General features: G+C 46.2%; 1 non-coding gene across 1 annotated transcript; it reads left to right on the top strand.

Annotated features, from left to right (window-relative positions):
* Positions 1-14,296: 14,296 nt before the first annotated feature.
* Positions 14,297-14,372, top strand: TRNAV-GAC (transfer RNA valine (anticodon GAC)). Its single transcript has one exon. It is a non-coding gene; the product is annotated as a tRNA-Val (tRNA).
* The last annotated feature ends 464 nt before the right edge of the window (positions 14,373-14,836 follow it).

Below are 14,836 nucleotides of genomic sequence, written 5' to 3'. Positions count from 1 at the left end.
TATAAAATTATTGTAATTCCTACAGCAAACTTATGCTAAATAAATTGCTGGCAAAAACAGAGTCAATCTCTGAGTATAACTTTTGCTGACTCCCAAAACAAAACATTGTTAAAGGCATTACCATGCAAAAACTTCATTTCTCTAATGTGACTCTTTCTCCTTTCCATCTGTCCTCCACCTTCCTTAATCATTAAGCCCTCAGGACATCAGATGCTGGTCAGTATCAAACTGTCTTAAGAATAAAACCCCAGAATAAAAACATATGTCCACTTTGAAAAAACAAAACTGTAAAGCCAGTGGCCAGCGCCACCATCACAGCAGCCCAGGCCATGCAGGTTCGCATTGGATTCGGACAGTCGGTAAAGAAACAATGGAGCCAAAAACTGATGTGCCATCATCTTTAATCCTAGCTTGCACCTGATGGGCAAGTAAAAACACACAATGGGCTCCAAAACCCACTCACATTCAGTACTCACAAAGCTACTGACTTATCTGAGTTTCCTTGATTCAAAGGTTTCTAGCTCACCAGACTTATTCACCTCTATTCCCCATCTCCTTCCTTCTCCCTGCACAAACTCTGCACTAACTGGCTTCTCACTCAACACTCCGCCACCTTGGCTGCTTCTCCTGGCCTCCTCCACGTGGCCTTTCTCTGCTCTCCTCTCTGCTCTCTCCTCTAATGATAATCTCTGGAACCAAGAGAGCAAGCTCCCGTTCTGCCCCTATTTTATAGTGTAGAAATCCAAACCCCTAATCCAATATACAAAATAGGGAAGTTTCTAATACGTAGTCACTTTCTGAGGCATAATGGGATTGTACCATCCCACATCAAAAAGGGTGGGAAAGGCTTAATCCCAAAACCAAGCCCCAGGCTACAAGGATTCTGCCTGCCTTTAGCCCACCCCCAACACACATTAATATCACCTGGGTGACGGCCTCCTCATGGGCAGCGCCATCTTTAACAAAGTGAGCATAATATATTTTATCTGCCCAACAATCCACCTCTATACTCACTTTACTACCCACAATTTACATCACCAGCATCCCCGTGCAAGGGAATTAGGCACATTACACAAATTACAACATGACAAATCATACAGTTTCAACTATCACAAACGTACACTTCACCAGTCTCTGAGCACTTAGCCCAAAGCGCAAAATGTCCTCGGCCTTCTTTCTAGCCACAGGAAAAGCTTCCCGGGGCAGGGGAGTGCTTCCAGCAAAGCCACCCCCGACCCCCATCAGGGTATTTCACATTGTCCAAAATCCATAATCCGTAAGTCCATCCAACAAAGGAGCCAATACCCACTCCGGTCATAGTCCAGGAAATCAGTCCACGCACATGGGGCGTCAGCCACCCCCCTTATTCCTGCCGTCCTGGCAGGTCTTACACTGTCCCAACGAGGGGCACATGGCGTCCAGCCCTATGTCCCAAAATCGCAGACCTACCAGGGCCGTAGTAGGTGCTCCTTCTAGCCAGGCTCTCATCTTCTGGAGACTGCGGATTGCAACTCCAGCCCGATTCTCCTCATCCTCCAAAAAGGAACTGAAAACATCAGCTTCCGCTGCCGGGCTCAAGTCTTGGGCCGTTGCCGCCTTCTGCTCCGCAGACCTTGCAGCTCCAGACCTGGCCTCAGCCTCAGCCTCCTGCCGCTGCTGGCTCTTCGCAACGTCCAGGGCAATCTGCAGCTCACGAACCTGTGAATCCTCCTCCAGCAGCTGCTCCATTTCCAGGCGAATCTCGCAAACCTGGTCGGCCTCCTCCTCCAGCGCTTACTCCAGCTCTAGGGTCAGCATCTGTTTCTCCCACGTTTGCTCCAGCTCCTTCCACTGCTCAGTTTGAAGGTCCCAGGCAGCCTCTCCCACAGAGCTCTCGGTTTCCTCACGCATGGCTGTAAAAGTCAGCCGGCCTACGGTCCCCAAAAGGACAGCCATGGGGAACCATAACAGCAGCCAGTCCTCTACTCCACCACTCAAAGGTGGTGGTGGCTCCATACCGAATTCTGAATCCTGCCACAGACTATGCCAAATGTAAAGTCAGAAGCCAGGGCTACCATCACAGCAGCCCAGCCCCCTGCAGGTTCGCATTGGATTCGGACAGTCGGTAAAGAAACAATGGAGCCAAAAACTGATGAGCCATCATCTTTAATCCTAGCTTGCACCCGGCGGGCAAGTAAAAACGCACACTGGGCTCCAAAACCCACTCACATTCAGTGCTTACAAAGCTACTGACTTATCCGAGTTTTCTAGAATCAAAGGTTTCTAGTTCACCAGGCTTATTCACCTCTGTTCCCCATCTCCTTCCTTCTCCCTGCACAAACTCTGCACTAACTGGCTTCTCACTCAACACTCCGCCATCTTGGCTGCTTCTCCTGGCCTCCTCTACGTGGCCTTTCTCTGCTCTCCTTTCTGCTCTCTCCTCTAATGATAATCTCAGGAACCAAGAAAGCAAGCTCCCGTTCTGCCTTTATTTTATAGTGTAGAAATCCAAACCTCTAATCCAATATACAAAATAGGGAAGTCTCTAATACAAAGTCACTTTCTGAGGAATGATGGGATTGTACCACCCCACATCAAAAAGGGTGGGAAAGGCTTAATCCCAAAACCAAGCCCCAGGCTACAAGGATTGTGTCTGCCTTTAGCCCACCCCCAACACACATTAATATCACCTGGGTGATGGCCTCCTCATGGGCAGCGCCATCTTTAACAAAGTGAGCATAATATATTTTATCTGCCCAACAAAAACCAAAAAACAAAGCCCACGTCTGGTCAAGTACCAAAGAGTATTGGTCAAGCCAAATGTAACATCTTGACTTTTGTTGTGTTACAGCCCCAGGCCCTTGAAAGCAGAATACCCTGTGGACCACAACCTCATGAAACCAGACAGAAGAAGGCCATGGCTGACATCAGGACCTAATGCAATAATCAACTACTCCCTAATGCTAGCCCCAGTTAATCAGTGTAAAGCAAGTAGCCGCAGCCACCATCACAGCCGCCTGGCCCGTGCAGGTTCGCATTTGATTTGAACAGACAGTAATGAAATAATGAAACAACGGAGCCAAGAACTGGTGGACTATTAGCTTTAATCCTAGCTCGCACCCGGCGGGCTAGAAATACACACAGTGGGAAAACACCTCCCTTTCCATTCAGGGCTCCCAAAGCCACTGACTTATCCAACTTTTCTAGAATCAAAGGTTTCTACCTCACCAGCTTTATTCACCTCTGTTCCCCATCTCCTTCTGTTGGGCAGATAAAATATATTATGCCCAATTTGTTAAAGATGGCGCTGCCCACATGAAAGCTGTCGCCCAGGTAATATTAATGTGTGTTGGGGGCAGGCTATGGGCAGGCAGAATCCTTGTAGCCTGGGGCTTGGTTTTAGGATTAAGCCTTTCCCACCCTTTTTGATGTGGGGTGGTACAATCCCATCATGCCCCGGATAAGTGACTTTGTATTAGAGACTTCCCTATTTTGTATATTGGATTAAAGGTTTGGATTTCTACACTATAAAATAGGGGCAGAACGGGAGCTTGCTCTCTTGGTTCCTGAGATTATCATTAGAGGAGAGAGCAAAAAGGAGAGCAGAAAGAGGCCATGTGGCCAGGAGAAGCAGCCAAGATGGCGGAGTGTTGAGTGAGAAGCCAGTTTGTGCAGAGTTTGTGCAGGGAGAAGGAAGGAGATGGGGAACAGAGGTGAATAAAGTCTGGTGAGCTAGCCATAGACCTGTGGTGGCGCAGTGGGTAAAGCGTCGACCTGGAAATGCTGAGGTAGCCAGTTCAAAACCCTGGGCTTGCCTAGTCAAGGCACATATGGGAGTTCATGCTTCCAGCTCATCCCCCGTCTCTCCTCTCTCTCCTCTCAAATGAATTAAAAAAAAAAAAAGTCTGGTGAGCTAGAAACCTTTGATTCTAGGAAACTCGGACAAGTCAGTAGCTTTGTGAGCACTGAATGTGAATGGGTTTTGGAGCCCAGTGTGTGTTTTTTGCTTGCCCGCCGGGTGCAAGCTAGGATTAAAGACTATGGCCCACCAGTTTTTGGCTCCGTTGTTTCTTTGCTGACTGTCTGAATCCAATGCGAACCTGCATGGGCAAGGCGGCTGTAATGGTGGCCTTGGCTACTGGCTTTACACCTTCTCTCTGCACAACCTCTGCACAAACTGGCTTCTCCTTCAGCACTCTGCCATCTTGGCTGCTTCTCCTCTCCTCCATGTGGCCTTTCTCTGCTCTCCTCCAGCATGGGCTCCTCCACCCCATTTTATAGTGTAGAAATCAAAACCTTTAATCCAATTTACAAACAAGGAAGTCTCTGATACGAAGTCACGTATCTGAGGCATAATGGGATTCCTCATGAGATTGCACCACCCCACATCATGCAACAAGCAAAGGTGTGGGGAAAAGCTTAGTTTTGAAAAGATCTTAGTATTAAAAAGGTGGGAAAGGCTTAGACTTAAAAGTAAGCCTTAGGCTATAATGACCCTGCCTGCTTACAGCCTGTCCCCCACACCCAATGCAAACTATAAGCGAGCAAACATATATTTCATATTTACAAACTTATTTGACCAACAATCAGTAAAGCCCAAGACGCCAACTCCTTTAGCCACCATGATTGACGATTCTTCCCCTGTATAACTCATCCCCTGGGAGACATTGGGAGCCAGGTCTCTGAGCATTAGCTCACCTGTAACACTGGGCTTGGTTTCCTCAACCAATAAGCCCTTACTTTCTTGGCTGCAAATTCTTGTTCACATTTGATTGGGCTTTTGATGTTCATAGGCAAATGGCCCCCAAGGGCTTACACATCACAGGCAGATGATGAAAAATTTGATCAGATATCAAGACTGGGGATTTTTTTCTAAAGTTACTTAGTGGGATTCTTACTGATAGATATGTGTATTCCAAACTGCCCTCTTGATGTTCCGCTTATCTGTCAGACCTCACCCTTACTGGACTATCGCCCCTGAGAGAGGAATTCCAAGAAGCTGGCAAGCTCCCCAAGGAGGAACATTCCGGACATACCTGAACTTTTGCCTCAGTATCCCCTCAGGCTCTCCCAAACACTATATAATTCACCCCTAGTCTGTAACCGGTGCTCTTATCCCCTGAGAAGTGCCCAGCAGGTTTCCTTTCTTCCTTTCAATAAAGCCTGTTACTCGGGTCTTTCAGACTCCCATGGATTCCAACACTTACTAATACTGGGAACTCAACAAGGATGGACACAGAAGACCAAGGTTGAGACCTAGTCAAGAACAGGGCTTACAGAAGCCTAAATAAAGTTTAGTCAAAAGAGTCTTTGTTAGCCTGACCAGGTGGTGATGCAGTGGATAGAGTATCGAACTGAGATGCAGAGGATCCAGGTTCGAAACCCCGAGGTCACAGACTTGAGCACCGGCTCATTTGGCTTGAGAATGGGCTCACCAGCTTGAGTGCAGAGTCACTGACTTGAGCATGGGATCATAGACATGACATGGTCACTGGCTTGAGCCCAAAGGTTGCTGGCTTGAAGCCCAAGGTTGCTGGCTTGAGCAAGGGGTCACTCGCTCTGCTGACAAGGCACATGTGAGGAAGCAATCAATAAACAACTAAGATGTCACAACGAAGAATTGAGGCTCTCATCTCTCTCCCTTCCTGTCTGTCTTTCTGTCCCTCTCTTTGTCTCTCTGTCTCTGTTGCAAAAAAAAAGAGTTTTTGTCAGAAGAGCTGCCCAAACTATGGCTTTGGATACAAGAAGGCCCAGTGGAGAGGAGCATCTAGTTTCCAACTTTGGAGGGTAAAATGAACTGCAAAGAAATGTTCCTGGATGAGAATATCCCTATGGAAGTCTTGGGGCTGCCCTGGGGCTGTGGGGATGTAGGGAAGAAAAAATAACTGTCCCTCATTAAAAACAGTGTTTGTGCCTGTGGTGGTGCAGTGGATAAAATATCAACCTGGAATGCTGAGGTTGCCGGTTCAAATCCCTGGGCGTGCCCAGTCAAGGCACGCATGAGCAGCAACTACTATGAGCTGATGCTTCCCTCCCCTTTCTCTCTCTCTTGCTCTCTCTCAAAATCAATAAATAAAATCTTTAAAAAAAAAACACAAAACTGTCTCTCTACCTTTCTCGGTTTTGTGGGAGACCCCCTATATAAAGACAAATAGACAAGAGAAAAACAGAGGTTATTAACATGTACACCTGTGGGTCAAATAAATTTGCAAATATTATATATATGTTTGCTCGCTTATAGTTTGCATTGGGTGTGGGGGGGCTGTAAACTGGCAGGATTGTTATAGACTAAGGCTTAGTTTTAAGACTAAGCTTTTCCCCACACCCTTGACTATTGCATGATGTGGGGTGGTGCAACCTCATGAGGAATCCCATTATGCCTCAGATACGTGACTTTGTATCAGAGACTTCTTTGTTTGTAAATTGGATTAAAGGTTTTGATTTCTACACTATAAAATGGGGTGGAGGAGCCCATGCTGGAGGGGAGCAGAGAAAGGCCACATGGAGGAGAGGAGAAGCAGCCAAGATGGCAGTGTCTCAATCCTAAGGTTTATTTTTAAGATTAAGTCCTTCCCACCCTTTTAATACTAAGATTTTTTCAACACCCTTGACTGCTGCATGATGTGGGGTGGTGCACTCTTATGAGGAATCCCATTTATGCTTCAGATAAGTGACTTTGTATCAGAGATTTCCTTATTTGTATATTGGCTTAAAGGCAATTTCTACACTATAAAATAAGGCAGACCGGGGGCTCTCTTGCTCAATTCCTGCCATCAGCATTGCAGAGGCCTCCCTGATCCCTTGCTCTCTATTTTTCAAGGGAAAATCTGCTTTTCCCTTGGCTTTTCTTGTGGCTTGCCTGTCTTGGTGAGACACCAATAAACGGAATGGCCGACATCCTCCCACTCCACCATTTCTTTACCATCTGCCCAAATTCAATGAGAACCTGCATGTGAATGGCCACGATGGCAGCCCCTGGCCATACAGTATAACCTTTTCTTAACCTGGCCTCTTAAACTTATTCCAAGCCTTAGTTCAGAAAGACAAATTTGGGTTTTGTTTCCCGTCTCCTTGTCTGGCAGCCTTGCAATAAATTATTTTCTCTGCAAAAGAGTATTATTGCCTCATTATTTGGTTTCAGTTTGTTGGGCAGATAAAATATATTATGCTCACTTTGTTAAAGATGGCGCTGCCCATGTGGAAGCCCGCCTCCCAGGTGATGATATTAGTTGCCGTTATGCTTGGAATAGGAGTAATCATATTAATGTGTGTTGGGGGCGGGCTGTGGGCAGGCAGATCCTTGTAGCCTGGGGCTTGGTTTTAGGACTAAGCCTTTCCCACCCTTTTTGCTGTGGGGTGGTTCACTCTCATGAGAAATCCTATTATGCCTCAGATAAGTGACTTTGTATCAGAGACTTCCTTGTTTGTATATTGGATTAAAGGTTTTGATTTCTACAGTATAAAGTGGGGCAGACTGGGAGCTTGCTCTCTCTCAGTTCCTGAGATTAGCATTAGAGGCGAGAGCAGAGAGGAGAGCAGAGAAAGACCTCGTGGAGGAGGCCAGGAGAAGCAGCCAAGATGGTGGAGTGCTGAGTGAGAAGCCAGTTTGTGCAGAGTTTGTTCAGGGAGAAGGAAGGAGATGGGGAACAGAGGTGAATAAGTCTGGTGAGCTAGAAACCTTTGATTCTAGGAAACTCAGATAAGTCAGTAGCTTTGTGAGCACTGAATGAGTGGGTTTTGGAGCCCAGTGTGTGTTTTTACTTGCCCACTGGGTGCAAGCTAGGATTAAAGATGATGGCCCATCAGTTCTTGGCTCCATTGTTTCATTACTGTCTGTCCGAATCTAATGCGAACCTGCATGTGAATGGCCATGATGGCAGCTCCTGGCCTTACACTGTTGTACAGCACACGACGAGCCCACTTGCTCAGTTTGCTTACATAGTCAGCTCAAAATTATCCTTATGCCAAGAGGCCTATTTTGGGGTGACATGTTCTGCTACCCTTCAGGGAAACCTCTGAAAGTATCAGAAACTAAAGCTAAAGATGATTGCATGGCTCTTTAAACTCATATGGGATCATTGTCTGACAAGCCTCATGTCATCTGCTCTCCAGAGAAATGTAACCTGGCGTGACATAGTATTGACATACTGTTGAAAACTGATCATATTGTGACATTAGACACTGACTTATAGAGAACTGATATGTGCTAGATGGTTTCTATCCAATTGTGGTTTTCTTGCCTGTGGACACCATTTATTTCTGTACCTCTTTAGCCATCTCATCTCTGCAATTCTTTTTTTCACTGGCTGTATACACTGTTTTCATTTTAAAACATTTCATTGCTTAAGCAACAGATTTGAACAAGTGTTTGCCAACCGATTTATGCAAATATTCCAACAAAGCTCTAATAACGGTCACTCCCAGGATGATCTGAGCATCTGCCCGTAGAAGAATTAAAATGCTGTCAAATACACTGTCCGTGCAGGGGTGCTGCCAGGAATTTCCTGGGCCCCACAGGTCCCCATGTCATCAAGGGCAGTGGAGCACTCTTATTTCCATATCTCACCCTGCCGTGGTTTAGAAACTTATTGATTCGAATATGCAAAACAGCCTGGGGCAGGGACTGTGAAAGACAGCCTGATGGCTCTGCTTAGCATCAATTAGCATTTCAAAAAGTGTCAAGTTGCTAGAAGACCTTTTTTTAATTGCTGCTAATCAGAGGTTCTACTGGGACCAAGGAGCTATTCTTGGGTGTGAATCCTCTGTACGAAAAATAGTGTCCAAAGAGAAAGGGGGGGTGACGTTTCAGCTGTAAATAAAAGAGGGCACCAATTTCAGGAGATTTCAGAATCCTGAAAGCTTGATTCTCTCGCAGAACTTGAGTTTTCCATTCACAGTGGAGCCTCCGCCCCAGGGTGGCCACGTTCCTTTAACATCTGTGCCAGGTAAGGCAGAGACAACGCCAAACGCTGAGGGAAAAAAAAAATGCTTATCTGTTTCTCTGCTGTCGTTTTATTGTATTCCTTTAAAGGAAATAGAGCCCATCACCATAACATCACTCCTTTTCCATTACTGAGGCTATTTTCCCTGTGAGCAGCTCAGGGTAGGAGGCAGCAGGAGATGAAGAGCTGTTATGACTTACCCAGTGTGGAAATAAACAGACTTCCCGAAGGAGAACAGGCAGAGGCTATTTATTCAGAGCTTGCTATGGCAGGGGAGTCAGTCAGCCGGCATCACTTGTGTTTGGCAGGGGCTCAAAGGCAGGCAGGGGAGTGGGAAGGCTTTATAGTGGAAAAAGGAAGGATCTAGGTATGCTGTGTCTGGAGGTTGTTGACATGGGGATGCTGGAGGCCGGCTAATTTTTTTTTTTTTTAATATTTTTAAACTATTTTTTTCCTTTTTTTTAAATTTATTCATTTTTAGAAAGGAGAGAGAGAGGGTGAGAGAGAGAGGGTGAGAGAGAGGGCGAGAGAGAGAGAGAGAGAGAGAGAGAGAGGAGAGAGAGACAGAGAGAGAGAAGGGGGGAGGAGCTGGAAGCATCAACTCCCATATGTGCCTTGACCAGGCAAACCCAGGGTTTCGAACCGGCGACCTCAGCATTTCCAGGTCTACGCTTTATCCACTGTGCCACCACAGGTCAGAGAGGCCGGCTAATTTGAAATGGGGCATTCTATGGGGTTGATTTGGGGAGCTCATTTGGCTTTCTCTGGTTGGTCGTGAGTGTGGGTGTAGGGGGGGTGTTAAAAAAATAAAGAAAGGAAGCTGCAGTCAAAACCCAAGTGCTGACCCTTCTAGGACTGGTTGTTGCAGAGTTTGTAGGTCAGTTTCATTGTCATATACGGTAGGGTCATCATCTGTTTGTACAGTCAGTTTCTCACCTGGGTTGTATTTATCATAAAAAGTAAGATTAAGCAGCAGAAATGATTTGTTCTTGGGCCAAGGTAAAAAGCCCCTGCAAATCTGGAGCACAAATGGCTACTGGTGTAGTGTAAACAATGATGTAAATGGAGCCACTGTAAAATGGAGCCAGAGCTGCCACGCCAGAGAACTGCCTTGTGCGTCCTACACCCCAAACCTTAGAGTGTAAAAATGGGGCAAAATAACCATTGGACTGAGCCTAAGCAAACTTGTTTCACAGAGAACTGTTTGCGAAGAAAAAAGCAGTTATTATGACTCTAGTACTGATGACAACTGACTAAAACTAAAGGCATTTATAAAGCCAGTAGCCACGGCCACCATCACAGCCGCATGGCCCATGCAGGTTCTCATTTGATTCAGACAGATGGTAATGAAACAACAGAGCCAAGAACTGGTGGGCCATTAGCTTTAATCCTAGCTTGCACTGGGCGGGCAAGAAATACACACAGTGGGAGAACACCTCCCCTTCCATTCAGGGCTCCCAAAGCAATTGACTTAACCAACTTTCCTAGAATCAAAGGTTTGTACCTCACCAGCCTTATTCACCTCTGTTTCCCATCTCCTCTCTGTATAAATTCTGCACAAACTGGCTTCTCCTTCAGCATTCCACCATCTTGGCTGCTTCTCCTCTCCTCCATGTGGCCTTTCTCTGCTCTCCCCTCTAATGCTAATCTTAAGAACTGAGAGAGAGCAAGCTCCCAATCTGCCCCTTTTTATAGTATAAAAATAAAAACCTTTAATCCAATATACAAACAAGGAAGTCTCTGATACAAAGTCACTTATCTGAGGCATAATGGGATTCCTCATAAGAGTGCACCACCCCCTATCATGCAACAGTCAAGGGTGTGGGGAAAAGCTTAGTCTTAAAACTAAGCCTTAGGCTATAAGGACTCTGCCTGCTTATAGCGTGTCCCCAATACCCAATGCAAACTATAAGCAAGTAAACATATATATCATATTTATAAACTTATTTGACCAACAGCATTGTTTAGAATTAACATCACTATCGAATGTTATCTGCACAGTAGAAATGCCTTCCTTCTAATTGGTGTACTTGTTCTCCTTCCCTTTTTCATAAATACTTGTCACCTCTGCTTCTGAATGGAAACATTATTTGGGCTTGACCTGAATTAATGACTTCTAAATAGCTGTTCTTATTGATCTCAACTAAATACTTTTTTGCCTCTCCCTTTGAAAGGACTTTTTATTTTTAGGGCAACATTAAGAACACCGATTATTATACCTGACGCAGCACTTGAGGGAGCCATGGTCTCCTAGTCCCATTGTCACCAGGAAAATGGGCTCCTCAGGCTGGCTGTCCACTGTAGCAGGTAGGCAGGCTGGATGACCACGCTACGGTCCAAGGGTCTGAGGATGCACTGCTCTAGGGGACTCATGATAGAGCTGCAATATGGCTCCAGCAGCAGAGGCTTCTGGAAAGTGCTGTACTCTCACTGCCTTCTCTCTGTGACTCCCTGCAACCTCACGCTGGGCTGACTGCTAGAAAGCTGAAATGCTTCCACCCAAAGACAAAAATCATGTTCCAGGAGCGAAGTTAATGAATGTATAAAGTGTAACAACTGCCTGATGTTATCTTTTTTGTTTGTTTGTATTTTTCTTAAGTTGGAAATGGGGAGGCAGTCAGACAGACTCCCGCATGCACCCGACCGGGATCCACCTGGCATGCCCACCAGGGGGCGATGCTCTGCCCATCCGGGGCATTGCTCTGTTGCAACCAGAGCCATTCTAGTGCCTGAGGCAGAGGCCATAGAGCCATCCTCAGTGCCCAGGCCAACTTTGCTCCAATGGAGCCTTGGCTGCGGAAGGGGAAGAGAGAGACAGAGAGGAAGAACAGGGGTAGGGGTGGAGAAGCAGATGGGCACTTCTCCTGTGTGCCCTGGCCGGGAATCAAACCCGGGACTCCTGCACGCCAGGCCGACACTCTACCACTGAGCCAACCTGCCAGGGCCTGATGTTATCTTTTTACTAAGAAATGTATTGTTCTTTCTGATGGTCTACATGACTACCCACCAGAGTTTTGTTATTAACACCCTATAAAAAGAAGACCCTGTTCTGGGAGGGGTGTGGCCACCATTGGGAGGAAGCAGCTGCTGTGCCTGTATGTAAGTTTCTCCTAGTAAAGCTTTTATGCGTCTGGATAAGGTTATGTGTCAGTTCTTCGGAACTGATCCTAAATTTAGACTTTTGGGGCTTTCTCTCAACATGGCTGCCAGGGAGCCTGTCCAGGGCTGCCAGATGCTTCATTAGGGGCTCTCTTAATCAAACAGCACCTTTGGTGGGAATGTCTGCTCTGTGGTCAGAAGCAGAAAAGGGGAAGACGCCTGCATGATGGGTCAGGCACAAGGGGTGGGCAGTCAGGGGCCCTGAAAACTGACCCTCTTTCGATGGGTCTTGGCCACTGATGAGGCCAAGAGGGAAACAGAGCTGTAGGAAGGCGCAGCGATGAAAGACAGATCAATCAACAAAAGAAATGAACCAAGAAGAGCAAAAGAACCAGAATAACTGCTGTCACCACAGTTCACTAGGCTGGAATGCAATCTGTTTTGTACTTGGCCCAGGCTGCTCAGAGCAATACAATGGTGAAGGGAGAAGTGCTCTCAGCAGAGGCTGCTTACCGTTGTACAGAGACAGACGGCCCAACAGAAACCACAGGTCCTTTCTTACTCTTTTCCCCAAGCAGAGAAACCCTATTGCTAACCTGGTGTTCAAAGTGGGCATATTGGGCAGACATAGCTTTCTCATTTGCATCCTTCCCGGGAGCCCTGGAATCTGGGCTCCTGTGCAAGAGAGGAAATATGAGCTCAATGGTGGCCCGTCCTAGAAACCATGTCCTGGTGGCATTTGCCTGTCCTTCACCTGAAGGAAATCTGGCCCTTGAGACGAAATAGGAAGATCTTTGGACCTAGTCAGGAGTTGACCTGGGTGTTGGGTGCTCCTGGCTAAAGCACTTAAATTCTTCTTTATTTTAGAACCTGTCAAAGTTGGGGATGCTATCCCTGTCTGAGCCAGGTCATACTCTCATTCTTTTTAGCGCAATGTGATAGAAAGCTAGGAGTCTAAGAGACAGGCAACAAAGGGCTTCCACCTTCTCCATCTTATGAAAGGCAAGTCCTAGAAAATCCACACATAATCTGGTCGCAATTTCCTCTGTCTGTGTGAGATTCTAATGCCCTTGAGCCCACTGGGTTGGTTTGTCTCTAGAAGCAGAAAAACAGGGCTACAATCGAGCTGCATCTCTGCCACCTTTCCTGGGGGCAAAGAATCCCAATTAATTTCTAGTTCTTTCTTCAGGACAGAAATGCTAGGTTGAAGGTGACATTTAATCATAATACCCTTCCCTCATTGGGGACACAGACAGACACATTTCTCTCTAGTCTTGACTATAAATGTTTTTAACAAGCAAGCATCATTTCTAAACAAAGAGGGAAAATAAACTGGAAATGGGCAAAATTGCATGTAGTTTTCCTTGTTGCAGACACTTAGTACACATCTTGGGAAAGTAACGCACCCATCATTATATAGTCGCTTAAGAAAAAGACAATTGTTCTATTCATCCTATCTGCTGCAAATAAGCAAGAAAAGGCTCCATCATCAAAAAGGAGATTTTTCCCCCAGAGGTTTCCCAAAATAGTGCCAGTCTCTCTACTAGTCAAATGTAGCACCAACCAGGCCTGTATTTGCCTTCCAGAGACAGGGCACGGCCAGTAAAAACATACCTTTGGGATGAAAAAATAATTCTTTTTTTTTTAAGATTTTATTTATTCATTTCAGAAAGGAGAAAGAGAAGGGGGGAAGGAGCAGGAAGCATCAATTCCCATATGTGCCTTGACCAGGCAAGGCCCAGGTTTTGAACTGGCGACCTGAGAGTTCCAGGTTGACATTTTATATCCACTGTGCCATTGCAGGTCAGGCCAAAAAGAGAATTCTTTAACATGTATTTTTTTAATTTATTGATTTTAGAAAGATAGAGATGGAAAGAGAGAGAAACATCGATTCGTTGTTTCACTTATTTGTGCATTCATTGGTTGCCTCTCGTATATGCCCTGACCGGGAATCAAACCTATAACATTGGTGTGTTGAGATGATGCTCTAAGCCAGTGATTTTCAACCTTGTTTCTCACGCACTCATAAACTAATTACTAAGGTCAGTGCCCCTGACCTCTTCTTCTTTAGTAACTTATTTGTGCCATGAGATTTCCCTCTTGAGATGAAAATGGTTGTATTTAGTCAGGGGCACTGACCTTAGTAATTAGTGTGTGTTTGTGCCATGAAAAAAAAAAAAAAAAAAAAAAGGTTGAAAATTACTGCTCTAAGCAACTGAGCTACCCAGCCAGGGCAAAAAAGGACTCTTTTTCTTGGAGACAGAAAATGTGTATTGGCCCTGGCCGGTTGGCTCAGTGGTAGAGCTTCGGCCTGACGTGCGGGGGACCCGGGTTCAATTCCCGGCCAGGGCACATAGGAGAAGCGCCCATTTGCTTCTCCACCTCCCCCCTCCTTCCTCTCTGTCTCTCTCTTCCCCTCCCGCAGCCAAAGCTCCATTGGAGCAAAGATGGCCCGGGCGCTGGGGATGGCTCCTTGGCCTCTGCCCCAGGTGCTAGAGTGGCTCTGGTTGTGGCAGAGCGACGCCCCGGAGGGGCAGAGCATCACCCCCTGGTGGGCAGAGCTTCGCCTCTGGTGGGCGTGCCGGGTGGATCCCGGTTGGGCGCATGCGGGAGTCTGTCTGACTGTCTCTCTCCGTTTCCAGCTTCAAAAAAATACAAAAAAAAAAAAAGAAAAAGAAAAAGAAAATGTGTATTGACTAAGAAAAGATAAGGTTCTTGTTTAGGTTTGGGGTAAGAGATAAAAAGGTCAGAAATAAAGGCCAACATTTTCTTTTTGCCCAAAGTAAAGCTTCTGATGTTACCAGTGTGAGCTCATC

This window comes from Saccopteryx leptura, chromosome 11, assembly GCF_036850995.1.
Source record: "Saccopteryx leptura isolate mSacLep1 chromosome 11, mSacLep1_pri_phased_curated, whole genome shotgun sequence".
NCBI lineage: Eukaryota > Metazoa > Chordata > Mammalia > Chiroptera > Emballonuridae > Saccopteryx > Saccopteryx leptura.
This window is presented reverse-complemented; position numbering and strand designations above follow the sequence as displayed.